At 39.0% G+C, this 26341-nt stretch overlaps 1 protein-coding gene across 14 annotated transcripts in view; it reads right to left on the bottom strand.

Moving 5' to 3' along the window:
* The window catches only part of Cntnap5c (contactin associated protein-like 5C), a 648880-nt gene that overhangs the window by 499392 nt on the left and 123147 nt on the right, over positions 1–26341 (bottom strand). The window lies entirely within an intron of this gene.

Below are 26341 nucleotides of genomic sequence, written 5' to 3'. Positions count from 1 at the left end.
AGTAGACACAATAAAGAAAACCCAAAATGAGGCAACGCTGGAGATAGAAACCCTAGGAAAGAAATTTGGAAACATAGATGTGAGCATCAGCAACAGAATACAAGAGGTGCAAGAGAGAATCTCAGGTGCAGAAGATTCCATAGAGAACATCTGCACAACAATCAAAGAAAATACAAAATGCAAAAGGATCCTAACTCAAAACATCCAGGAAACACAGGACACAATGAGAAGACCAAACCTACGGATAATAGGAGTTGATGAGAATGAAGATTTTCAAATTAAAGGGCCAGCAAATATCTTTAACAAAATAATAGAACAAAACTCCCCAAACCTAAAGAAAGAGATGCCCATGATCATACAAGAAGCCTACAGAACACAAAGTAGACTGGACCAGAAAAGAAATTCCTCCCGACACATAATAATCAGAACAACAAATGCACTAAATAAAGATAGAATATTAAAAGCAGTAAGAGAGAAAGGTCAAGTAACATACAAAGGCAGGCCTATCAGAATTACAGCAGACTTTTCACCAGAGACTATGAAAGCCAGAAGAGCCTGGACAGATGTTATACAGACACTAAGAGAACACAAATGCCAGCCCAAAATATGATACCCAGCAAAACTCTCAATTACCATAGATGGAGAAACCAAAGTATTCCATGACAAAACCAAATTCACACATTATCTTTCCACGAATCCAGCCCTTCAAAGAATAATAAAAGAAAAAAAAAAAAACAATACAAGGACAGAAACCACACCCTAGAAAAAGCAAAAAAGTAATCCCTCAAAAAACCAAAAAGAAGACTGCCACAAGAATAGAATGCCAACTCTAACAACAAAAATAAAAGGAAGCAACAATTACTTTTCCTTAATATCTCTTAATATCAATGGACTCAATTCCCCAATAAAAAGACATAGACTAACAGACTGGCTACACAAACAGGACCCGACATTCTGCTGATTACAGGAAACCCATCTCAGGGAAAAAGACAGACACTACCTCAGAGTGAAAGGCTGGAAAACAATTTTCCAAGCAAATGGTCTGAAGAAACAAGCTGGAGTAGCCATTCTGATATCAAATAAAATCGACTACCAACCCAAAGTTATCAAAAAAGACACGGAGGGACACTTCATACTCATCAAAGGTAAAATCCTTCAAGAGGAACTCTCAATTCTGAATATTTTGGCTCCAAATGCAAGGGCAGCCACATTCATTAAAGACACTTTAGTAAAGCTCAAAAAACACATTGCACCTCACACAATAATAGTGGGAGACTTCAACACACCACTTTCATCAATGGACAGATCGTGGAAACAGAAACTAAACAGGGAAAGAGTGAAACTAACAGAAGTTATGAAACAAATGGACTTAACAGATATCTACAGAACATTTTATCCTAAAAGAAAAGGATATACCTTCTTCTCAGCACCTGACAGGACCTTCTCCAAAACTGACCATATAATTTGTCACAAAATATGCCTCAACGGATACAAAAATATCGAAATTGCCCCATGCATCCTATCAGACCACCATGGACTAAGGCTGATCTTCAATAACAACATAAATAATGGAAAGCCAACATTCACGTGGAAACTGAACAACACTCTTCTCAATGATACCTTGGTCAAGGAAGGAATAAAGAAAGAAATTAAATTCTTTTTAGAGTTTAATGAAAATGAAGCCACAACGTACCCAAACTTATGGGACACAATGAAAGCATTTCTAAGAGGGAAACTCATAGCTCTGAGTGCCTCCAAGAAGAAACTGTAGAGAGCACATACTAGCAGCTTGACAACACATCTAAAAGCTCTAGAAAAAAAGGAAGCAAATTCACCCAAGAGGAGTAGACAGCAGGAAATAATCAAACTCAGGGGTGAAATCAACCAAGTGGAAACAAGAAGAACTATTCAAAGAATTAACCAAACGAGGAGTTGGTTCTTTGAGAAAATCAACAAGATAGATAAACCCTTAGCTAGACTCACTAGAGGGCACAGGGACAACATCCTAATTAACAAAATCAGAAATGAAAAGGGAGACATAACAACAGATCCTGAAGAAATCCAAAACACCATCAGATCCTTCTACAAAAGGCTATACTCAACAAAACTGGAAAACCTGCATGAAATGGACAAATTTCTAGACAGATACCAGGTACCAAAGTTAAATCAGGATCAAGTTAACGATCTAAACAGTCCCATATCCCCTAAGGAAATAGAAGCAGTCATTAATAGTCTCCCAACCAAAAAAAGCCCAGGACCAGATGGGTTTAGTGCAGAGTTCTACCACACCTTCAAAGAAGATCTAATCCCAGTTCTGCACAAACTATTCCACAAAATAGAAGTAGAGGGAACTCTACCCAACTCATTCTATGAAGCCACAATTACTCTGATACCTAAACCACAGAAAGATCCAACAAAGATAGAGAACTTCAGACCAATTTCCCTTATGAATATCGATGCAAAAATCCTCAATAAAATTCTTGCTAACAGAATCCAAGAACACAATAAAGCAATCATCCATCCTGACCAAGTAGGTTATATTCCAGGGATGCAGGGATGGTTTAATATACGAAAATCCATCAATGTAATCCATTATATAAACAAACTCAAAGACAAAAACCACATGATCATCTCCTTAGATGCGGAAAAAGCATTCGACAAGATCCAACACCCATTCATGATAAGTCTTGGAAAGATCAGGAATTCAAGGCCCATATCTAAACATGATAAAAGCAATCTACAGCAAACCAGTAGCCAACATCAAAGTAAATGGAGAGAAGCTGGAAGCAATCCCACTAAAATCAGGGACTAGACAAGGCTACCCACTTTCTCCCTACCTTTTCAACATAGTACTTGAATTATTAGCCAGAGCAATTAGACAACAAAAGGAGATCAAGGGGATACAAATTGGAAAAGATGAAGTCAAAATATCACTTTTTGCAGATGATATGATAGTATATATAAGTGACCCTAAAAATTCCACCAGAGAACCCCTAAACCTGATAAACAGCTTCGGTGAAGTAGCTGGATATAAAATTAACTCAAACAAGTCAATGGCCTTTCTCTACACAAAGAATAAACAGGCTGAGAAAGAAATCAGGGAAACAACACCCTTCTCAATAGTCACAAATAATATAAAATATCTTGGCATGACTCTAACTAAGGAAGTGAAAGATCTGTATGAAAAAAATTCAAGTCTCTGAAGAAAGAAATTAAAGAAGATCTCAGAAGATGGAAAGATCTCCCATGCTCATGGATTGGCAGGGTCAACATTGTAAAAATGGTTATCTTGCCAAAAGCAATCTACAGATTCAATGCAATCCCCATCAAAATTCCAACTCAATTCTTCAACGAATTAGAAAGGGCAATCGGCAGATTCATCTGGAATAACAAAAAACCTAGGATAGCAAAAACTCTTCTCAAGGATAAAAGAACCTCTGGTGGAATCACCATGCCTGACCTAAAGCTTTACTACAGAGGAATTGTGATAAAAACTGCATGGTACTGGTATACTGGCAGACAAGTAGAACAATGGAATAGAATTGAAGACCCAGAAATGAACCCACACACTTATGGTCACTTGATCTTCGACAAGGGAGCAAACCATCCAGTAGAAGAAAGATAGCATTTTCAACAAATAGTGCTGGCACAACTTGCGATTATCATGTATAAAAATGCAAATCCATCCATTCCTATCTACTAAGGTGAAATCTAAGTGGATCAAAGAACTTCACATAAAACCAGAGACACTGAAACTTATAGATGTGAAAGTGGGGAAAAGCCTTGAAGATATGGGCACAGGGGAAAAATTCCTGAATAGAACAGCAATGGCTTGTGCTGTAAGATCGAGAATTGATAAATGGGTCCTCATGAAACTGCAAAGCTTCTGCAAGGCAAAAGACACCGTCAATAAGACAAAAAGACCACTAACAGATTGGGAAAGAATCTTTACCTATCCTAAATCAGATAGGGGACTAATATCCAATATATATAAAGAACTCAAGAAGGTGTACTCTAGAAAATCAAATAACCCCATTAAAAGATGGGGCTCAGAACTGAACAAAGAATTCTCACCTGAGGAATACCGAATGGCAGAGAAGCACCTGAAAAAATGTTCAACATCCTTAATCATCAGGGAAATGCAAATCAAAACAACCCTGAGATTCCACCTCACACCAGTCAGAATGGTTAAGATCAAAAATTCAGGTGACAGCAGATGCTGGCGAGGATGTGGAGAAAGAGGAACACTCCTCCATTGTTGGTGGGATTGCAAGCTTGTACAACCACTCTGGAAATCAGTCTGGCAGTTCCTTAAAAAATTGGACATAGTACTACCGGAGGATCCCACAATACCTCTCCTGGGCATATATCCAGAAGATGTCCCAACGGGTAAGAAGGACACATGCTCCACTATGTTCATAGCAGCCTTATTTATAATAGCCAGAAGCTGGAAAGAACCCAGATGTCCCTCAACAGAGGAATGGATACAGAAAATGTGGTACATTTACACAATGGCGTACTACTCAGCTATTAAAAAGAATGAATTTATGAAATTCCTAGCCAAATGGATGGACCTGGAGGGCATCATCCTGAGTGAGGTAACCCAATCACAAAGGAACTCACACAATATGTACTCACTGATAAGTGGGTATTAGCCCAAAATTTAGGATACCCAAGATATAAGATACAATTTGCTAAACACATGAAACTCAAGAAGAATGAAGACTGAAGTGTGGACACCATGCCCCTCCTTAGAATTGGGAATAAAACACCCATGGAAGGAGTTACAGAGACAAAGTTTGGAGCTGTGACGAAAGGATGGAACATCTAGAGACTGCCATATCTGGTGATCCACCCCATAGTCAGCTTCCAAATGCAGACACCATTGTATACACTAGCAAGAATTTGCTGAAAGGACCCAGATATAGCTGTCTCTTGTGAGACTATGCCGGGGCCTAGCAAACACAGAAGTAGATGCTCACAGTCAACTAGTGGATGGATCACAGGGCTCCCAATGGAGGAGCTAGAGAAAGTACCCAAGGAGCTAAAGGGATCTGCAACCCTATAGGTGGAACAACATTATGAACTAACCAGTATCCCGGAGCTCTTGACTCTAGCTGCATATGTATCAAAAGATGGCCTAGTCGGCCTTCAATGGAAAGAGAGTCCCATTGGTAGTGCAAACTTTATATGCCCCAGTACAGGGGAACGCCAGGGCCAAAAAAAAAAAAAAAAAAAAAAAAAAAAAATGGGAATGAGTGGGTAGTGAAGTGGGGGTAGGGGAAGGGTATGTGGGAGTTTTGGGATAGCATTGGAAATGTAATTGAGGAAAATATGTAATAAAAAATATAAAATAAATAAAATAAAAAGAACTGTTTGTTTAGCTCTCTACCCCATTTTTAAATAGGATTATTTGGTTCTTTAGAGTCTAACTTCTTGAGGGTTCTTTTTTTGTAAATATTGAACATTAGCCCTGTATCAGATGTAGGATTGTTAATAATATCCAGAGGCTAGAAAGAACCCAGATGTCCCTCAACAGAGGAATGCATACAGAAAAGGTGGTTACATTTACACAATGGAGTACTACTTAGCTATTAAAAACAATGAATTTATGAAATTCTTAGGCAAATGGATGGAACTAGAAAATATCATCATGAGTGAGGTAACTCCATCACAAAAGGACACATATGATATGTACTCACTGATAAGTGGACATTAACCCAGAAGCTCGGAATACCCAAGATACAATTCACCAACCACATGAAACTCAAGAAGAAGTAAGACCAAAGTGTGGATACTTTGATCCTTCTTAGAAGAGGGATCAAAATACTCATGGAAGGAGTTACAGAAACAAAGTGTGGAGCAGAGTCTGAAAGAAAGACCTTCCAGAGACTGCCCCACCTTGGGGATCCATTCCATATACAATCACCAAACTCAGACACTATTGTGAATGCCAACAAGTGCTTGCTGACAACAGCCTGATATAGCTGTCTTCCCGAAAGGTTTTACCAGAGCCTGACATTACAGAAGTGGATGCTCACAGCCATCCATTGGACTGAGCACAGGATCCCAATGAAGAAGCTAGATAAAGGACCCCCAAAGCTGAAGGTGTTTGCAGACTCATAGGAGGAACAACAATATGAACCAACTAGTACCCCATGGAAGAAGCAAGAAGCCACAGGTAATTGCCTAACAGGTAGTTCTCTGGGAAATTTCTCTCTATGATGTTACCACAAGTGGATCTGAGCAAGGCAATGAAGGCAAACTAATACATTCATGTGTCATTAGTGAAGAATAGTGAGGCTGAGTCTTGCATAACAACCAGAGAGTAAACTTCCTTCACTATCACACAGTATATAGCTACTGCTGTGTGTCTGTTTGCTTTTGAAGCACTTCATATTCTTTCAGTTTAGAGAGGAGAGGGAGGGTGCCCTATGTCTAAGGCACCCAATGTCTAATGATAGGACCTCTTGTATGTAACCAGTTTCTTTGCCCAAGTACAATTTTGTAACATGTAGACACCAAGAGTCATAATCATGATTTCCCAATATTATAACCAAGTTAAACATTAATAGTTTCACATGCCTATCTCTTTGGTAATTTTAAAGAGTATATGCAAGACTCCAGGGGAGTATGTGTTGTAAATCCACTATCACAGTGTAACTTGAAAGGAACACACTAGATGAAATTAAATGCTGTAGCAAACAAGGCTGCATGGTGAGTACTTTTCAAGACTACAATAAAGAAAAGCCTCATTAGTGGTCATTTGATGCTTTCTAGTAATTTTGGAATTTGGAAGCAAATTCATGAGGACTTGTCTCTTCTCTCCCTCATCAGCTAGAGGCTGCTTTTTCTACTCTAGTTCATTTGCCACCCATACCCCTCATCTTTAACCACTCAGCAGAGCAGTCATATGATCCTGCTTCCTGTAGATATATCCTCCATGACAGGATACTTACATAGGTTACTCCACACGTTTTGTTGTTCCTATGCATATTATGATATGTGAGGACAGGCTTAATCTATAAAGCAAAGATACTCCCCCAGGAAATGCATGAGTTAAACCACTTTCAAGTCAAATTTATAATGATATCAAAAGCATTTTAGAAAACATTTTTGTTTTATCACTAAAGAAAGAGGCAGCCAGGACAAATATTCAGCACATATTTTATCTTTCATTTGCTTTGTGGGACACAAAGCAGAGAGATGGAGGAAAGATTAGGCTTTTCTTTCTTTATCAAAATCACCCTTTTTAATTTCATGGACAAGATCTGCTCACCCAGTAACATTAGGAAAAGTTGTAGAAAAATATCAAAAACAATGTTTCCGCCCTTAGAGGTGAGCCAAAGGAAGGGAGCACACACGTGTAAGAAAACAATTCTACTTTACTGAATCAGGACAAGTATGACTGGTTGCATTTGAGTCTGATCCATAAAGAGAAAAAGCTTCCAGTGATGGAGCTGAGTATAGAGGGGCACATGGAAGCTGATCGCGATTTCCAGTGATGGTGTTACCATGAGCAAGAGCTCGTTAAAGGGAAGAGAACCATGCTTCACCACAATTTTGACATAGCAGGAACATCACATCTGGTGACCTGGAGGACATGAGATGTCCTTGTGTTGGGCAGGTCAGTGTTTAAGCAAATATTTGCATCTAGGAAGCCGTTGTGTGGAGGCCAAATACCAGATGCTGTTCTTTCTTTTCCCAATTTTTATTAGGTATTTTCTTCATTTACATTTCAAATGCTATCCCGAAAGTCCCCTATACCCCGCCACACTCCCCTACCCATCCACTCCCACTTCTTGGCCCTGGTGTTTCCCCTGTACTGGGGCATATAAAGTTTGCAAGACCAAGGGGCCTCTCTTCCCAGTGATGGCCTGAATATAGTTTTACTTGACATTGCTTGGTTATGTAGCCTGGACTTTCTGGCCAGTGAGTAGTTACCTGTCTTCCATAGAATTGGTCCAAATAATATGAGGTTTACAGCAAACACCAATAGAAATAAAAGTACATTAGGTTTTTGTGGTTGGTAAAACAAACTCTCCCCCCCCCCCCGCAACTAGCTGACTTATAAAACCAAGAATCTTCTCATAATTCTTGAGATCAGAACTTAACAAATTAATGTGGTATAGGGCTGTGTGTTCTTTAAAATTCCCAGGGCAACATTTTCCTTGTCCCCCCCCCCCATCTTTAGTTGTCTCCTACAAGTGGTGAGCATTCCTAGGCTTGTAAATGTGTCAGACCAGTCCTTGACTCTTTTCGTGTATGACATACTTCATGTACATTTTTCCTATCCTCTTGTAGTTAAGTATCAATACAACAGCATGTGCGGAGGGCAGAGCTCAATATTGGCCATGATTCTTTAAGTGCTGCCAACCTTGACAGCACTCTGGTGGTGTCAGGAATTTACTTGTGTAGGCTAAGTTAGGTGGCCAGTGGACTGTAAGGATCCACCTGTCTCTGCATCCTATCACTGGGATTACAAGTGCATAGCACCAAAGGAAAGCATTATTTGCTTCTGTTCTGAGGAAGGAGCTCAATTCTCCAAACACTTATCTACATAGCATCCCCCAAACTAATTTCTATTCTTTTTTTTAAAAGATTTATTTATTTATTTATTATATGTAAGTACACTGTAGCTGTCTTCAGACACTCCAGAAGAGGGAGTCAGATCTCGTGATCAGATGGTTGTGAGCCACCATGTGGTTGCTGGAATTTGAACTCCTGACCTTCGGAAGAGCAGTCGGGTGCTCTTACCCACTGAGCCATCTCACCAGCCCCCTAATTTCTATTCTCGATAAAGACACTAGTCACCTGGTTTAGAGGCTTTTCTAATTCTAGATAGAGTTCTCATGAAGATTGGATATGTTGTAAAAGAAGCTTTTTCCAAACAGGTCATATTTTTAGATTCTGGCTGCACATGAGTTTGTGGGGAAATTTTTCAACTTATCACACAGCTTATTTATATGCAATGTTATTGATGATCAAAAATTATTTAACCTTATAGTATCTTCTAATTTCACTGAGTGTCAGTGTAGTTAGTTATTTCTGTTTTTAACTTTTTTCCAAGTAGATATGTATGCCTTTGTGTCTGTGTGTGTGTGTGTGTGTGTGTGTGTGTGTGTGTGTGTGTGTGTGTGTGTATGCATGTATGTGTACTGTAGGGTGTATGTGTATATGTATATGTATGTATATTTGTTATTCTATGTTTGTGGTATGCATGGGCATGTGCTTATGTGTGTGGTATGTTTATCTGTCTGTATTTGAGTATTTTTATATGTATGCATTTGTGTTTATGTGTGTGCAATGGTATGAATGAAAGTCACTATTAATTAATTCTTAATTGCTGAACTTCACCTTCTATGCTGTTTATAATAGGGTCTGCCTGTTTTCAGTGATAGGTTATTTCTTCAACAGTGAGCTAGATTCACCAATTCAAGCTAGATTAGATTAAATTAGAGGTAGGTTTATTGGGTAGCTGCTATCAAAGGAGTTCACTGGCCCCAAGGACTGAGTCCAGGTGAGTAGCCATGGGGAGGGATGGGTGAGAATGGTGCAAGGTAGGTAAAGGGGGGTAGAGGAGGGAGAGAGAAATAACACTGAAGCACAGAGAGAAGGAGAAGGAGAAAGAGGAGGAGAGGAAGAGGAGGATGTGGGGAGGAAGAGGAGTTTGGGGAGGAGGAGAGAAGGATAAGGAAGTGGGAGAGGAGGAAGATGAGGATGGGAGGAGGGAGAAGAGGGGCAGGAGAAAGAGGAAGAGGAAGGAGAGGAAGAAGAGGAGGGAAATGAGGAGGGAGAGAGAGAAGAGAGAGAATGAGGAGGGAGAGAGAGAGAGAGAGAGAGACAGAGAGAGAGAGACAGAGAGAGAGCTGGGGGAAGGCCAGCTCAGCCCAAGGGTTGGAAAATTCAGGACTGTGGACAAGCTATGCCTGGAGGCCAAGTCTGCTTTGATATGTAAATATGCCACTCAGTCACTTGTTCCAGGGTTTGAAATGAAACAGCATCTGTGTATGCCAGAATAACTGGTCCACAAACTTCTGAGAATCCCCGTTTTCTGTCCACCACTGTTGGAAGGTGAGGATTACAGATGTTTACTTAGATTCTGGGTTTTAAACTCAAGTCCTCAAACTTGTCTCAACAACTTTGCCTTCATTCTTGCTGCTTCCAGTCTATTGCCCTCATAATGGTACCCCTAAGTAAATTTTTATTTTACTTGACACTATTGTCTTTAAATATATAATACTAAGATAGGTAAGGTTCCTGCTTTCTTATATTTATAAACCACCTATAGAAATGCCAGAGCACGTAGTGATTCCATGGTTGGGTATAGCATTATATCTAACTCTGATATCAAATAAATTTTCAAAGATCTAAAACTTACTCTACCACGAGTAGCACATGAGCATAGTTTTAACCATGAGTAGCACTGTCATTAAACTGAAATGCTAAATTTTGAAAAATTAGCAATAATCTCATGAATTACCATGAAGATAAGGTTTAACCAACCTCAACTAATATCATCAAATGATCCCTAGTCATGTGCATTCAGAAAGAACTGCTTTGCTTGATTTAATTTTTTTTGTTCACTATACTGTGATAACATCTGTATTGGCATTGTTTACATAACCTATTATGAAGACTTTTATGTGTATTCATACGTGTGTGTGTGTGTGTCTAAGTGTACATGTAAAGGCCAAAGTCAATGGAAGGAACCTTCCTCAGTATTTTTTTACATTAGTTTGGGGGACAGAGTGTCATTCTGTACCTGGAGCTCATTGGTTTAGCTAGACTGACTGGCTATTATGCACCAGGGATTCTCATATCTCTGCCTACCCCCAGTGCTTACATCATAGGCATGGGCCTTAGGGCCTAGGTTTTGTTTGTTTTGTTTTGTTTGTTTTGTTTTGTTTGTTTTGTTTTGTTTGTTTTGTTTTGTTTGTTTTTGCTTTCTTTAGCTCCTGGGAATTAAAATTCAGGTCCTCATTTTTATGTAATAAACATTTTGCTGACTGAGCTATCTGGCCATGTCCTTAAGCCTTCTTTTGTTGTTTGTTTGTTTGTTTGTTTATTTGTTATAATGATGATGATGAATAAAGAGGAGGAGGAGGAAAGGAAGAGGAGGAGGAAAGGAAGAGAAGGAGGAGGAGGAGGAGGAGGAGAAAATGATGACAAGTTGTTCTCTGTTCACAGTTATGCCAGAACAATAGGAACCTGCATGGTATTTTATTTAGAAAAAAAACACCAACCAGTAAACCTATTCAGACAAATCACTAAGGTCTTCAATGCAATACATTTTTTATTTTGTTTTTGTTGTTGTTGTTTTTTTTTAATCAAACATGACATTTTTTGTTAACTGCTAAGCAGGTAATGGGAGTTGCAGGTATTTCTCATCAGTCAATCTTATGACTTATTGTAATATCTAGCTGCTATTTAGTGAAAAATGACATGTAATTAAGTTTTCCCAGCCAGCAATCATAGCATAGCATCTATGTGATTGGATTGGGAGCCTTTGTTTGTCTAAAATACAGCCTGAAAGGCTCAATAGATTAAGTGGGTTTGAAAATGTATATGCCAATAAGGGACATAGGCAACAACAAAATATAGATTCCTTATTTCAGTTCTCTAGTAATTGTTCTTTCTACCTGTGTGAAGAGATTATTTCCAGTCTAAACTCATGGTGGCAACTAAATTTGTGGATGTCATACTTCTGTTATCTTTGTTGAGCCAATATTCTTTTTCTCTCTCAGATCCAGAGTCTGTTACAACCCTGAGTTCTCCTTTTTTGAAGGACTTTGTTGTTATTGGCCATGACCCTGATGATCCATGAGCAATAATAACATTGCATTTCCTTATAAAGATCCTAGTAAATAGTGTCGTTTTCTGGAAGGGCTTTAGAGAAACTCTACCCAGAGAAAGGTTGCATCTCAGTGAATACAGGGCTTGCCTAGCATACACTTAACTCACTGGTACGTGATTAAAATATCAACATTCTGGAAGACAGGATCAGAATATCAAGATGATCCTAAACTATACAGAAAGTTTGAGGTCAACTTTTTAAATTTTTATTCAGAATCGATCTAAACAGTGAAGCCCATTGTAAAACAAGCTTATGGCGCTGGGAACCAGTTTGAAGTGAGCAGTTTGACTATTTGAACCGCTACTCAGTGCACTCGAAATTGAATGCACAGTATCTGCATTTATTAATCTCATGAGTCAAGGAGAGAAGTTCATGTGTGATTCTTTGGTTTCTATGCCTCCAAGCTTCAACCTAAGAACCTAACTTCTGCCAAGTCCTAGGTGATATTTTGAAGGTACACTGGGATGCTTGTCTAGGGAACAGACTTAAACAAAATGCTAGCAGCTGACAGTCTGCTGTTAAATTCCTGGCTCACCAGGTGGTTTTCTTTGCTTCCTGTCCCACTTGTGTCTGCTAGCGGACTACTTAGTAATTGGTACCCATCCCCCAGAATAGATGATTTCTCCTTGAAACAATCTGAGCAGCTGAATAGTCAACAATCCAGGAGCCATGGAACCTCTGCTCCTTTCTCATCTCACCAAGTAATTCCTTTGTCTCTAGAATCTACAAATGTCACTGTCCTCTGAAAATATGCCCAGGCATGAGAACAGCATTAGTGTGTCTGCTTATGTGCAGGTACTTATGTTTGTGATTGTGTGGTTGTCCGTGCACTCCTCTGAAGGGAAGAAATAACTTCAGGTGCCATTTCTCAGATATGACATACCTTGTTTATTTAGGCAGAGCTCTCATTGGCCCAAGATTCATAAAGGAGACCATCATTGTGCCCCAGGGATGCACCCTCCCTAGTGCTATGATTACAAGGAACCAATGCCACACAAGGCCTTTTTAATGTAATTTCTGGGGATAGAGCAAAGATCCTTATGCTTAGTTCATTGACTTCACTATCACCCCAGTTAAGCAGTGTGAATTTCAAAGCATTTTACATTTGAGGAAGAAAGGTGGCATTGGCAATTCAAACAATGTTTCTATATAGGTATTTAAATATTGTTGATTTGAGCACTTCCACTTTGTAAGAGATGCAGGACGATATATGTAGAACACCCCCCCCCCCCCCAGTGATTCTGATGTAGGCTTTATAAGTGTTTGGCAAATGCAGACTCTATCGACCACGGTTATGAAGTTCTGGTCAGGATGACAAGATTATCAAGTAGCGGGGTTCAAACTGATTTGCCTAAATCCAGAGCTCATGTACTGTATCTGAGCACAACGGATACCTCAGTTAAGCCCTTTTAAATTAAGATGATTCAAATGAAACAATGTAATCCTGCCCCAGCCTCGGGGAGCAGTCTGTCTTATCTAAATCTCTGGGACAGTCACAGGTTGCTGACACAGTTCATCTATTGTTTGATACACAATGACAGCTGAAGTGAGAGACAAGAAATTCAAAGTCTGACAACCATCCTTATCATATACCTAGTTATTTCCAAAATATGATTATTTATTTTCTGTTTCTGGTGTCTTGTGTAAATCAGGAAGCCATACAAGTCATTGAACAAGAACACTATGAACAATTCCTCTATATGTCCCTTCACCTGGGGTCAGACAGCTTAGAGACAGGGAGAGGATCATAGCTATCTACAAAAACTGAGATTACGGCATCTTATTCTGAAACAAGGCAACTGGCCATCTGAATTGTGAGCAGAACTGCTTGGGGTGTGCGTTTAGTAGCAGGGCCAAGGTGTGAAAACTGGGTATCTCGTCTATAAGTCTCAGCCATGCTAGTCATCCAGGACCTGGGCTTCTGACTGACATCAGGAATTTATTTCCTTAGTTTTCCATTTCTCTATTTCTTTTGGGGAAACACTGGCATTTGGATCCACACTCTCATACATCCCAGATCAGTTCTCTAAACTACAACTGAGCTGCAGCCCAACCATTTATTGCCTCATCTTTACATGGGGATCATCTGTCTCTCCTGCCCACTGAGATGAGTTTAAAAGAGCACCCAGCACAAATGTCACTCAGGAAAGATACCTTCAATGTATTGATAATATATTTGCTTCTAAATACCATGGAGGGGTTGAAATGGGAAAGGAAAACAGCCGATCAAAAACAAATAAATAAAATCTACTTACATGCTGGGGTGACAGTTCAGTTGTGATCAATCTCCAGAGTTCATTATTTTAAAAAAATCAGGAAATTCAGTAATGCATACTTATAAAGGCAGATTTCTAGGGCTTAATTTCAAGTTGGTCTAACTTGATGAGTAGCAGGTCAATGAGATATCATGTCTCAAAACAAGTAAGCTGGACAACACCCGAGAAACTATAGTGAGGTTGTCCTCTGCCTTTTCCATGCCCCAACACACAGGAATGAAGACACTTGCAACCTTACCAAACAGTGGCTGTGATTCATTAACCCTCCAACCAGGGTGTATATTAGCCTATGTTTCATCAGGAAAAGAATGAATTCAGAAACTTTTCACGTTCTTTCCTGACTATTTTAACTTTTCTTAAGATTTATTTATAATGTATAGAGTTCTGCTTACACATATGCCTAAACACAAGAGGAAAGCACTGGATCTCATTATAAATGGTTGTGAACCACCATGTGCTTGCTGAGAATTGAACTCACAACCTTGAAAGGAATAGGCAGTTCTCTTAAAGCAATCTCTCCAGCCAGATGGCTATAGTTTTAATGTGAAATGTCCTTTATAGGATCACGTGTTTGCACTCTTTTACCCTAGTTGATGGGGCTGTTTGGGAAGATTGAGTGAAACATCATGGGGGGAAGTGAATCACTAGATTAAGCCTTGAAGTTTTACAGCTTAGTTTTTCATTCTCTCTTCCCAAACTGGGGATATAATGTGATCAGCTGCCATGCTGTGCGCTCTCCCTTCAATGATGTACTATATCATCCTAGAACTGCAGAGACAAAATAAGACCCTTCTCCCTTCAGTTGTTTTGGCAATGTACTTTATCACAGCCGCAGAAGTAGCTAAGCCAAGGACAAAGTTGATATTAGTGCCATTGCATAAGTTTAGAGAAAATATTCCACATTGTTCCCACATATCAGAGTGCAGAACTGTTGCTAACAGCCAGATGTACTTAGATGGGGAGGCATAAATCACTGTTCTGTGTCTTTGATGTTTCCCGTTGCCATGATGTTAGCTTTTGCTAATACAACCATATAATAATTTGGGACAATTTACATAAAACATCCCATTTCAAAATTAAAATCTTAATACATAAGTCTATGTACTCATTTTCTAGGTATTTCAATAATCATCAAAAGGTTAAGAATTAAATGATTAAAATTTATAGTTTAAGATATGTGCAGCATTCTAAGATTCAAGTTTATGTGTATTTATAGAGCATATACTTATTTAAATGTAGTACATGTATGTGAATAAATTTAAATCAATAAACAGAAACATTTAATTTAAAGGTATACATATAAATGAATGCATATTTAAATAACAATATATATTTCTATATGCATATACATATTTTAAAACATACATGTATTTTGTGTGGTGAGACAGCTTTCTTAAATACAAAGTTAACATCCTGAAGGATTTTTTTCCTTACATATATACATTTAAATACAACCATACAGAAAACAAAAGTTTCTAGAAAAAATGATTTGTAAAGATTCACACTGGTATTTGCAAGTTTTAAAGACTTACACTTTTGAACACTTTGACCTTACAATTTTGAGTGCTGTGACTCTCTAAAATCTTTCCACAAAGTCACTTGAAGTAAGATTTTGCATTTTTTTACACCGTAATTTGGCTTTTGCATTACACAGAATTAACAAAGCCACGTATTGAGCTGTCACCTAATTGTTTAATAAATGATTGGATTTTTTATTTTGTTTTTTAGGAGAATTTTATTAGATATCTTCTTTATTTACATTTCAAATGTCATCTCCTTTCCTGCTTTACTCTCTGAAAATTTTCTATCCCATATCTCTCCCCCTACTTCTATGAGGGTATTCCCTCCACACACACACCCACTCCCACTTCCCTGTCCTGGTATTCCCATACATTAGGGCATGGAGACATCTCAGGACCAAGGGCCCCTCCTCCCATTGATGTCCCACAAGACCATCCTCTGCTACATATGTAGCTGGAGCCATGGATCCCTCCATGTGTAATTTTTGATTGGTGGTTTAGTCCCTGGGAGCTCTGGAGGTTCTGGTTGGTTGATATTGTTGTTCCTCTTATGAGACTGCAAACCCCTTGACCTCATTTAGTCCTTTCTCTAATTCCTCCATTGGGAACCCTGTGCTCACTCCAATGGTTGGCTGAGAGCTTCTGCCTCAGTATTTGTCAGGCTCTGGCAGAGCCTCTCAGGAGATAGCTATATCAAGTTACTGTTAGCAAGCACTTCTTGGCATCCACAGGAATGTCTGGTTTGGTAACTGTGTATGGGATGGATCTCTAGGTGGGGCAGTCTCTGGAAGGCCTTTCCTTCAGTCTCTGCTCCACATTTTTCTCTGTATCTCCTTACATGGGTATTTTGTTCCCCCTTCTAAGAAGGATCAAAGTATCTGCACTTTGGTCTTCCTTCTTCTTGAGCTTCATGTGGTCTGTGAATTGTATCTTGGGTACTATGAATGTTTGGGCTAATATGCACTTATCAGTGAGGGCATATCCTGCCCTTGTTTAAATGATGATAAATTGTTATTGTTTTCTAAGGTAGCTTGGGCTAATTCTCCTGTACATGTATGCAGTTCTCCTCTGAATATATAAACCTCTTTGTTTCTTGATTTGTGGTATGTGTTCACATGGGCCTGTGAATACATGTATCTCTGTGCATATGGGCAGAGTCCATAGAAGGAAATCATGTATATTGCTCTGTCACTCTCTGAATTTCTCTCTTTAGACAGGATTTCTGACTGAATCTTGAGTTAGGTTTGAACTAGCAAGTTCATCCTATTTCTGCCCTGAATAGCTCTGGGCTTACAATCCTATGTGGCCACATCTGGCAGTTTACATGAGAGCTGGTATCTGAATTCAGTGCTAGATAGTGCTAGTTCAGAAAGGGCACTTGTTCTTCATAACTCATGGAGTCGTGTGAGCTCTATGTGTAGACCTTCTCTCATTCTCATATATACAGCATTCACATAGATGCAATGTCTGGAATAGCAGCACATCGCAGAAGAAGCTACCTTAGAGTAAGTTCATGCCCAAAAGAGTATAAACTCAATATGTACATGTCTACCTGAGGTGGACAAATAGTCAGCAAACATGCTTAGCCTGCTTAGTCCTTATCCTGTCGAGACACTCAGCTTCTCAGTCCTTTCATAGAAATATGGTCTTCTATCATTGCAGCTTGTCATAAAACACATGACACACGAATGTAACAAAATCATTATAAAGTCAAAATTGCTTCTAGGGAAAAAAGTATCATGCCTTTTGATCTACCAACAATCTTGAAACATGTGTTTCCCGATCTTCACACAGACCTTCATGGTATCCCACCCATGCTTGATACTCGAAACTATAATCAAACAAGATAAGAAATGAGTGACTCAGGATTTTTGGTAACTCCAGTGCAGTTTTAAGGATCCCTTCCTTGTAAACATTTTTTGTAGCTTTAAATGTGCATGTTTGTGTGTGTGTGTGTGTGTGTGTGTGTGTGTGTGTGTGTGTGTGTGAATGAGTACAATGCCTTCAGACACCATAGGTATTAGATCCACTCACTGGTGCGTTACGTAACTGGAGTTACGGATGGTTGTAAACAACCATACATGGACAATGTGAAGTGAGCTTAACTTAAGTCTGTGAGTTCTTAACTGATAAGCTTTCTCTTCATCTCTGGGGTCCCTTCTTTGTGATGCTTTTGAAGGGAAAGAAGTCAGTATTACCTTTATCTATAGGCTATAGCTTATTTTCTGATACATTCTTGGGTTCCAGAATCAAATCACTATTTTCAAGGCAAGTTGGGGTTGCTGGATACATGTTGCAGCCCTGTGAGGATTTCCTTGTTTCAGAACATTGTCAAAAGTACCTGTATGCTCTTAGATGGGGGGCATTTTTTCCATGTGAACCACTATAACTGGGCATAGACATGAAACACATCAACTCTGCACACCTCAATATTTCACTTGTGGCGTTGGACCTCTTTTGTCATTACCCTGCCTCTGTCAATTTCACATTATCCATTTTTGCTTGCAGTCCACACTGAGGCAACAACAAAGCCTTCCTTGACAGCAACAGTGCTGAGTAGACCTGTTTCAAGTGACTAAGTCAGAAAAAACACACAACAAATACATACACCCAAATAAGAATGCATTCCGTGCTACATAGGAGCCATGCTTTAGTCTATTAAAGGTTCTGGGCATACAGGAAAGGAAGAGACTGCATCTTTAAGGCTCTGTTCATGTATCCTGCTGCTTGGCATATAATGAGTGCTTAGAAGATATATGTTGATAGTAATGAGATTTTTACTCTCAAATTGTTTTCTGAACTTGTTAGGCTTCAAATAGTATATCAAATAGTGATCAATACTCAGGACATGCTGGAGAAAATTGGCAGAATAAATGTGTGTAAATCAAGGAGATAGGACAGCATCCCTCAGGAAGTTTGGGAGCTGCTCAAGGATGAAATTGGAGGCCAGTTTAACTTGGGCACAAACTCGGCAGCTAGTCCCACAGCACCCAGAGGATGCTCAAACCCCAGGTACTTCAACACAGCCAGGATCATAGGACTCCAGGATCACAGGATCTCAGGAGCTTGGTCATACCAGGATCTCAGGGTCCCAGAGGCAGCTTGACTCACAAGAACTCTGACACACCCAGAATCTCAGGATCACATGATCCCAGAATCACAGGATCCCAGAGAAAGCTGGACTCTGAGGCGTTCTGACACAACCAAGATTATAGAAAGGACATGATCCAGTTAGATATAGCAAGGGCAGGTAGCACTAGAGATATTCAGATGGCTGGAAGCAAGCATAAGGGCATAAGCAACAGAAACCAAAGTTGCTTGGCATCTTCAGAACCAAATTCCTACATGATAGCAAGTCCTGGATATACCATCACACTGGAAAAGCAAGATGAGGATCTCAAATCACTTCTCATGACTATGATAGAGGACTTTAAGAAAGACATAAATAACTTCCTTATAGACATACAGGAGAACACGGGTAAACAGATAGATGCCCTTAAAGAGGGAACACAAAAATCCCTTGAAGAATTACAGGAAATCACAATCAAACAGGCAAAGGAAATGAAGAAAACAATGCAAGATCTAAAACTGGAAATAGAAACAGTAAAGAAATCACAAAGGGAGACAATCCTGATGTTAGAAAATCTAGTAAAGAGATCAGGAGTCATAGATGCAAGTATCACCAACAGAATACAAGAGATAGAAGAGAAAATCTCAGGGGACAGACAATACCATAGAAAACATTGATACAATGTCAAAGAAAATGCAAAATGCAAAAAGCTCCTAACCCGAAACATCCAAGAAATCCAGGACACAATGAGAAGACCAAACCTAAGGATAATAGGAATAGAAGAGAGTGAAGAAGCCCAACTTAAAGGGCCGGAAAATATCTTCAACAAGATTATAGAAAAAACTTCCCTAACCTAAAGAAAGAGATGCCCATGAAGATACAAGCAGCCTACAGAAATCCAAATAGACTAGGCCAGAAAAGAAATTCCACCTGTTACATAATAATCAAAACACCAAATTCATTAAACAAAGAAAGAATATTAAAAGCAGTAAGGCAAAGGTCAAGTAACATATAAAGGCAGACCTATCAGAATTACACAAAACTTCTCACCAGAGACTATAAAAGCTAGAATGTCCTGGGAAGATGTCATACAGACCCTAAGAGAACACAAATACCAGCCCAGAATACTATGCCCAGCAAAACTCTCAATTATCATAGATGGAGAAACCAAGATATTCCATGACAAAAACAAGTTTACATAATATTTTTTGACAAATTCAGTCCTACAAAGGATAGTAGGTGGAAACACCAACACAAGGAGAGAAACTACACCCTACAAAAAGCAAGAAAGTAATCTTTCAACAAGCCTAAAACAAGATAGCCAAAAAAAAAAAACCACAAAAACAACCCAAAAAATACCATAATTTTATCTCTAACAACAAAAATAACAGAAAGTAACAATCACTTTTCCTTAATATCTCTTAACATCAATGAACTCAATGCCCCAGTTTAAAAAAAAAAAAGATATAGACTAACAGGCTGGATTTGTAAACAGGACACAACATGTTGCTGAATACAGGAAACCTACCTCAGTGACAAAGACAGACACTACCTCAGAGTAAAAGACTGGAAAACAATTTTCTAAGCAAATGGTCCCAAGAAACAAGGTGGAGTAGCAAATTTTTTTATTGAATATTTTCTTTCTATACATTTCAAATGTTATCCTTTTCCTGATATCCCCTCCAAAAACCTCCTCCCCATAACCCCTTGCCCCTCCCCCTGCTCAACAACCCACCTACTCCCACTTCCTGAACCTAACATTCTCCTAAACAGGGGCAAAGTGCCTTCACAGGACCAAGGGCCTCTCCTCCCATTGATGTACCAAAAAATGGTCCCAAGAAACAAGCTAGAGTAGCCATTCTAATAGCAAATAAAATTAAATTTCAACCAAAAGTTATCAAAAAGGATAAGGAAGAACACTTCATACCGGCCAAAGGAAAAATCTACCAAGATGAACTCTCAATTCTGAACATCTATACTCAAATGCAAGGACACCCACATTCATAAAAAGAAACTTTCCTAAAACTCAAAGCACACATTGCACCCCACACAATAATAGTGAGAGACTTCAACAGCCCACTCTCAGCAATGAACAGATCATGGAAATAGAAATTAAACAGAGACACAGTGAAACAAAAAGAAGTTATGAACCAAATGGATCTAACAGATGTTTATGGAATATTTCATTCTAAATCAAAAGAATATATCACCTTCTCAGCAACTCATGGTACCTTTTTCAAAACTGACCATATAACTGGTCACAAAACAGGCCTCAACAGATACGAAAATATTTAAATAATCCCATGATCCCTATCAGATACTCAAAGACTAAGGTTGGTCTTAAATTTCAACGAAAACAACTGAAAACATACATACTCATGGAAGCTTAACAAAGCTCTACTCAATGATAACTTGATCAAAAAAGAAAGAAAGAAAGAAATTAAAGACATGTTAGAATTTAATAGCAATTAAGACACATTATACCCAAACCTATGGGACGCAATGAAAGCAGTGGTAAGAGGAAAACTCATAGCTCTAAGTACCTCCAAAAAGAAACTGGAGAGAGCTTATCCTAGCAGCTTCACAGCACACCTGAAAACTCTAGAAGAAAAAGAAGCAAATGCACCCAAGAGGAGTAGGTGGCAGGAAATAATCAAACTCAGGAAATCAACCAGGTAGGAAAAAAAAAAAAAGCTATATAAAGAAACAACCAAACCAAGAGTTGGTTCCTTGAAAAAATCAACAAGATAGATAAACCCTTAGCCAGAGTAACCAGAGGGCACAGAGACAGTACCCAACTTAACAAAATCAGAAATTAAAAGGGAGATACAACAACAGAAACCTAGGAAATCCAAAAATCATCAGATCATACTAAAAAATCCTATACTCACAAAAACTGGAAAATCGGAATGAATTGGACAATTTTCTACACAGATACCAGGTACCAAAGTTAAATCAGGATCATATAAATTATCTAAACAGTCCTATATCCCCTAAAGAAATAGAAACAGTCATTAATAGTCTCTCAACTAAAAAAAGCCCAGAACCAGATGGGTTTAGTGCAGAATTCTGTCAGACCTTCAAAGAAAACTTAAAACCAATCTCCTCAAAGTATTCCACAAAATAGAAACAGAAGGAACTCTACCTAGCTCCTTCCATGAAGTCACAATTACTTTGATACCTAAACCACATAAAGATCCAACAAAGAAAGAGAACTTCAGACCACTTTCCCTTATAAATATTGATGCAAAAATATTCAATAAAATTCTTTCAAACCAAATCCAAGAACACATCAAAATGATCATCCATCATGATCAAGTAGGCTTCACCCCAGGGATACAGGGATGGTTCAATGTACAGAAATCAATCAACATAATCCACTATATAAAAAAAAGTCAAAGAGAAAAACTGCATTATCGTGTCATTACATGCTGAAAAAGCATTTGACAAAATCCAACACTGGATCATAATAAAAGTCTTGGAAAGATCAGGAATTCAAGGCCCATATCTAAACATAATAAAAGCAATATACAGAAAACCAGTAACCAACATCAAACTAAATGGAGAGAAACATAAAGTAATCCCACTAAAATCAGGAAGTAAGGCTGCCCACTCTCTCTTGACCTATTCAATATACTACATGAAGTTTTAGCTCAAGCAATTAGACAACAAAAGGGGATCAGAGGGATACAAATTGGAAAGGAAAAAAGTCAAAATATCATTACTTACAGAAGACATGATAGTATACTAAAATGACCCCACAAATTCCACAAGAGAACTCCTAAAGCTCATAAACAACTTCAGAAAAGTGGCTGAATATAAAACTATCTCAAAAAAATCAGTAGTCTTCCTCTACTCAAAGAATAAACAGGCTGAGAAAGACATTAGGGAAACGACACCCTTCAAAATCCTCATAAATAATATATAATATTTTGGTGTGCTCTAACCAAGCAAGTGAAAGATCTGTATGACAAGAACTTCAAGTCTCTGAAGAAAGACCTCAGAAGATGAAAAGATTACCTATGTTCATGGATTGGCAGGATTAATATACTATATTAATTGGTAATCTTGCTAAAAGCAATCTACAGATTCAATGCAATTCTCATCGAAATTCCAACTCAATTCTTCATAAAGTTAGAAATAACAATTGTAAATTCATTTGGAATAACAAAAAACCCAGGAGAGCAAAAATTATTCTCAACAATAAAAGTACTTCTGAAGGAATCACCATTGCTGACCTCAAGCTGTATTACAGAGCAATAGTGATAAATACTGCATGATGTTTGCACAGATACTGGCAAGAAGATCAGTGGAATAGAATTGAAGACCCAGAAATGAACCCACACACTTACAGTCACTTGATCTTTGACAAAGGAGCTAAAACCATCCAGTGGGAAAAGGCTGTGTTTTTAACAAATGATGTGGGTTCAACTAGTGTTCAGCATGTAGAAAAAAGCAAATCGACCCATTCTTATCTCCTTGTACAAAGCCCAATTCCAAGTAGATCAAGGACCTCCAAATAAAACCAGATACACTAAAACTGAAAGAGGAGAAAGTGGAGAAGAGCCTTGAACACATGGGCACAGGGCAAAATTTCCTGAACAGAACAACAATGGCTTATGCTCTAAGATCAAGTATTGACAAATGGGACCTCATAAAACTTCTGTAAAGCTTCTGTAAGGCAAAGGACACTGTCAATAGGACAAACAGGAAACCAACAGATTGGGAAAAGTTCTTTATCAATCCTTCATCTGATAGAGGGCTAATATCCAACATATACAAGGAATTCCAGAAATCAGACTCCAGAGAATGAAATAACACTATGAAAAATGGGGTACAGAGCTGAACAAAGAATTCTCAACTAAGGAGTACTGGATGGCTGAGAAGTACTTAAAGAAATGTTCATTATCTTAGCCATCAGAGAAATGCAAATCAAAACAATCCTCATACCAGTCAAAATGGCTAAGATCAAAAACTCAGGTGACAGCAGATTCTGGCAAAGATGTGGAGAAAGAGGAACACTCCTCCATTGCTGGTGGGATTGCAAGCTGGTAAAACCACTCTGGAAATCAGTTTGGCAGTTCCTCAGAAAATTGGACATAGTACTACCTGAGGACCCAGCTATACCACTCCTAGGCATATATTCAAAAGATGCACCAACATGTAATAAGGACACATGCTCCACTATGTTCATAGCAGCCTTATTTATAACAGCCATGAACTAGAAAGTACCCAGCTGTCCCTCAACAGAAGAATGGATGCAGAAAATGTGGTACATTTACACAATAGAATACTACTCAGCTATTAAAAATTATGAATTCATGGAATTCTTAAGCAAATGGATAGAACTATAAAGTATCATCCTGAGTAAGGTAACCCAATCACAAAAGAATACGCATGGTATGCATTCACTGACAAGTTGATATTAGCCAAAAAGTTCCAAATAACCAAGATATAATTCACAGACCACATGAAGCTGAAGAAGAAGGAAGAGTAAAGTTTTGGTGCTTTGTTTCTTCTTAGAAAAACAAAATATTCACAGGAGCAAATATGGTGACAAAGTGTAGAGCAGTGACTGAAGGAAAGGCCATACAGAGTCTGTCTCACCTGGGGATTCATCCCATATACAGTTAACAGACACTATTGTGGATGCCAAAAAATGCATGCTGCAAGGAGTCTTATATGGCTGTCTTCTGACAGACCCTGCCAGAGTCTTACAAATACATAGCTAACCATTGGACTGAGCACAGAGTCCCCAGTAGAGGAGTAAGAGAAAGGACTGAAGGAGTTGAAGCAAATTACAAAACCACAGGAGGAATAACAATATCAACCATTCAGTCCCCCAAGAGCTCCCAGGGACTAAGCCATCAAGAAAGGAATGCACATGGCTACAGCTGCTTATCTTGCAGAGGATGGCCTTGCTGTGCATCAAAGGAGAGATCCTTGGTCCTATGAAAGCAAGATAGGTGCCCCAGTGTAGGGGAATTGAGAGTGGGGAGGTGGGTGTGGATGGGTAAGTGGAGGAACACCCTCATAGAAGCAAGGGGAAGGAGGATGGGAAAGGGGTTTTCTGGAGGGGAGGGGGGCCACAAAACCAGGAAATGGGATAAGATTTGAAATGTAAATAAAGAAAATATCCAATAATAAAAGCATGAAATTGGAAAACTGACGACTGAACTATGTAATCCATTGTTTCAACTGACCACAGAGTAAGGGAAGTGCTTGGTAACCAATGCAAACCTCATGTGTGCAAACACACTCCAGAAAAGTACAGAAATCACCAAGCATCATACTACCCAGGTGTAGGTTGTATTGGTAAAAGACTATATGATCCCTGTAAACTTGAAATAAAAAATTAATCTGAAGAAGATGCAAAATAGTCAGGGGAAAATGAAAGGCTGGTGTATCTGTGTCTTTCCTGGTTGCTGTGACAAGATAGCTGACAGGAAGCAGTGTTAAGGAAGAACATTTACTCTGAGTCACACTTTGAGGCCATGCAATTCCTCATCATGGCTGTGGGAATGGGAGGCTGTTCTTCACAATGAATGAACTTCAGGGACAAAAATGGAGAAGAGCATGAGAGAAAGGCAGTCCAATGACAGGCCCAAATAAGAATCCAGCTCAAGAAGAGACCTGGGGCCCTGACACTATTACTAATACTATTACTTTTATTTTATTACACTTTGGTGTGCTTACAGACTGGAGCCTAGCATGGCTGCCCTCTGAGAGGCCCAACAAGCAGCAGAAAGAGTCAGATGCAGATACCAGCACCCAATCAGTGACTGGAAACAGGGAACCCTTGTGGTTGAATTGGGGAAAAGCTGGAAGAAGCTAAGGTGGAGGAGAGTCCCATGGGAAGACCTGCAGTCTCAACTTACCTGTACCCCTGAGATCTCTCAGAAACTGAGACACCAACCAGACAGCATGCACCAACTGATATCACGCTGCTCTCCCTCCCCCCTTACACATATACAGCAGAGAACTGCCTGGTCTGGCCTCAGTAAGAGAAGATACACCTAACTCTTGAGTCCCCAGGGAGTGTGGTGGCCTGGTGGGGTGAGTGTAGGAGGGTGGGTATATCATCTTGGAAACTGGAGCAGGAGGAGGTATGGGAAGAGGAGCTGTCAGAGTCGACAAGTAAGGGGCTAAAATCTGATCTGTAAAAAAGGATTAAAGCATATAAATAAATAAATTTTAAAAAGAAAGTGAAGAAAATGAGATGAGCACTAGCATAACATTCATTGCTTCTTCTCATCATAAATGCCATGTGACTATCAACCTCAGTCTCCTACAGCTCTGAATCCCTTGCTTTGATAGATGGTAACCTGGAACCATAAACAAAAATGAGGCTTTTCTCATTTATATTGCTTTTGTCAATAGAACTTTACCACAAAAGCATTGAGCAAAAGAAAGTAGGATAGCCAATGACACAGTCTTACAAACAACTAGGTTTTTGTTATCGTGTTTTCATATTGTCAAAGATGATGTAACAGACTCTGCTCTAAAACCATCAAAATTCCAATAGAGGGAAGAACGCAATGAACCGTTTACCGCTGATACTCCAATTGCCCTTGGTATAGAGCTATACAGAAGACATGACCTAGATGTAGTGTTATAA

The sequence above is a fragment of the Mus musculus genome, chromosome 17 (genome assembly GCF_000001635.26).
Source record: "Mus musculus strain C57BL/6J chromosome 17, GRCm38.p6 C57BL/6J".
NCBI lineage: Eukaryota > Metazoa > Chordata > Mammalia > Rodentia > Muridae > Mus > Mus musculus.
The sequence above is the reverse complement of the archived record's forward strand: the minus strand, read 5'-3'. Positions and strand labels throughout refer to the sequence as shown.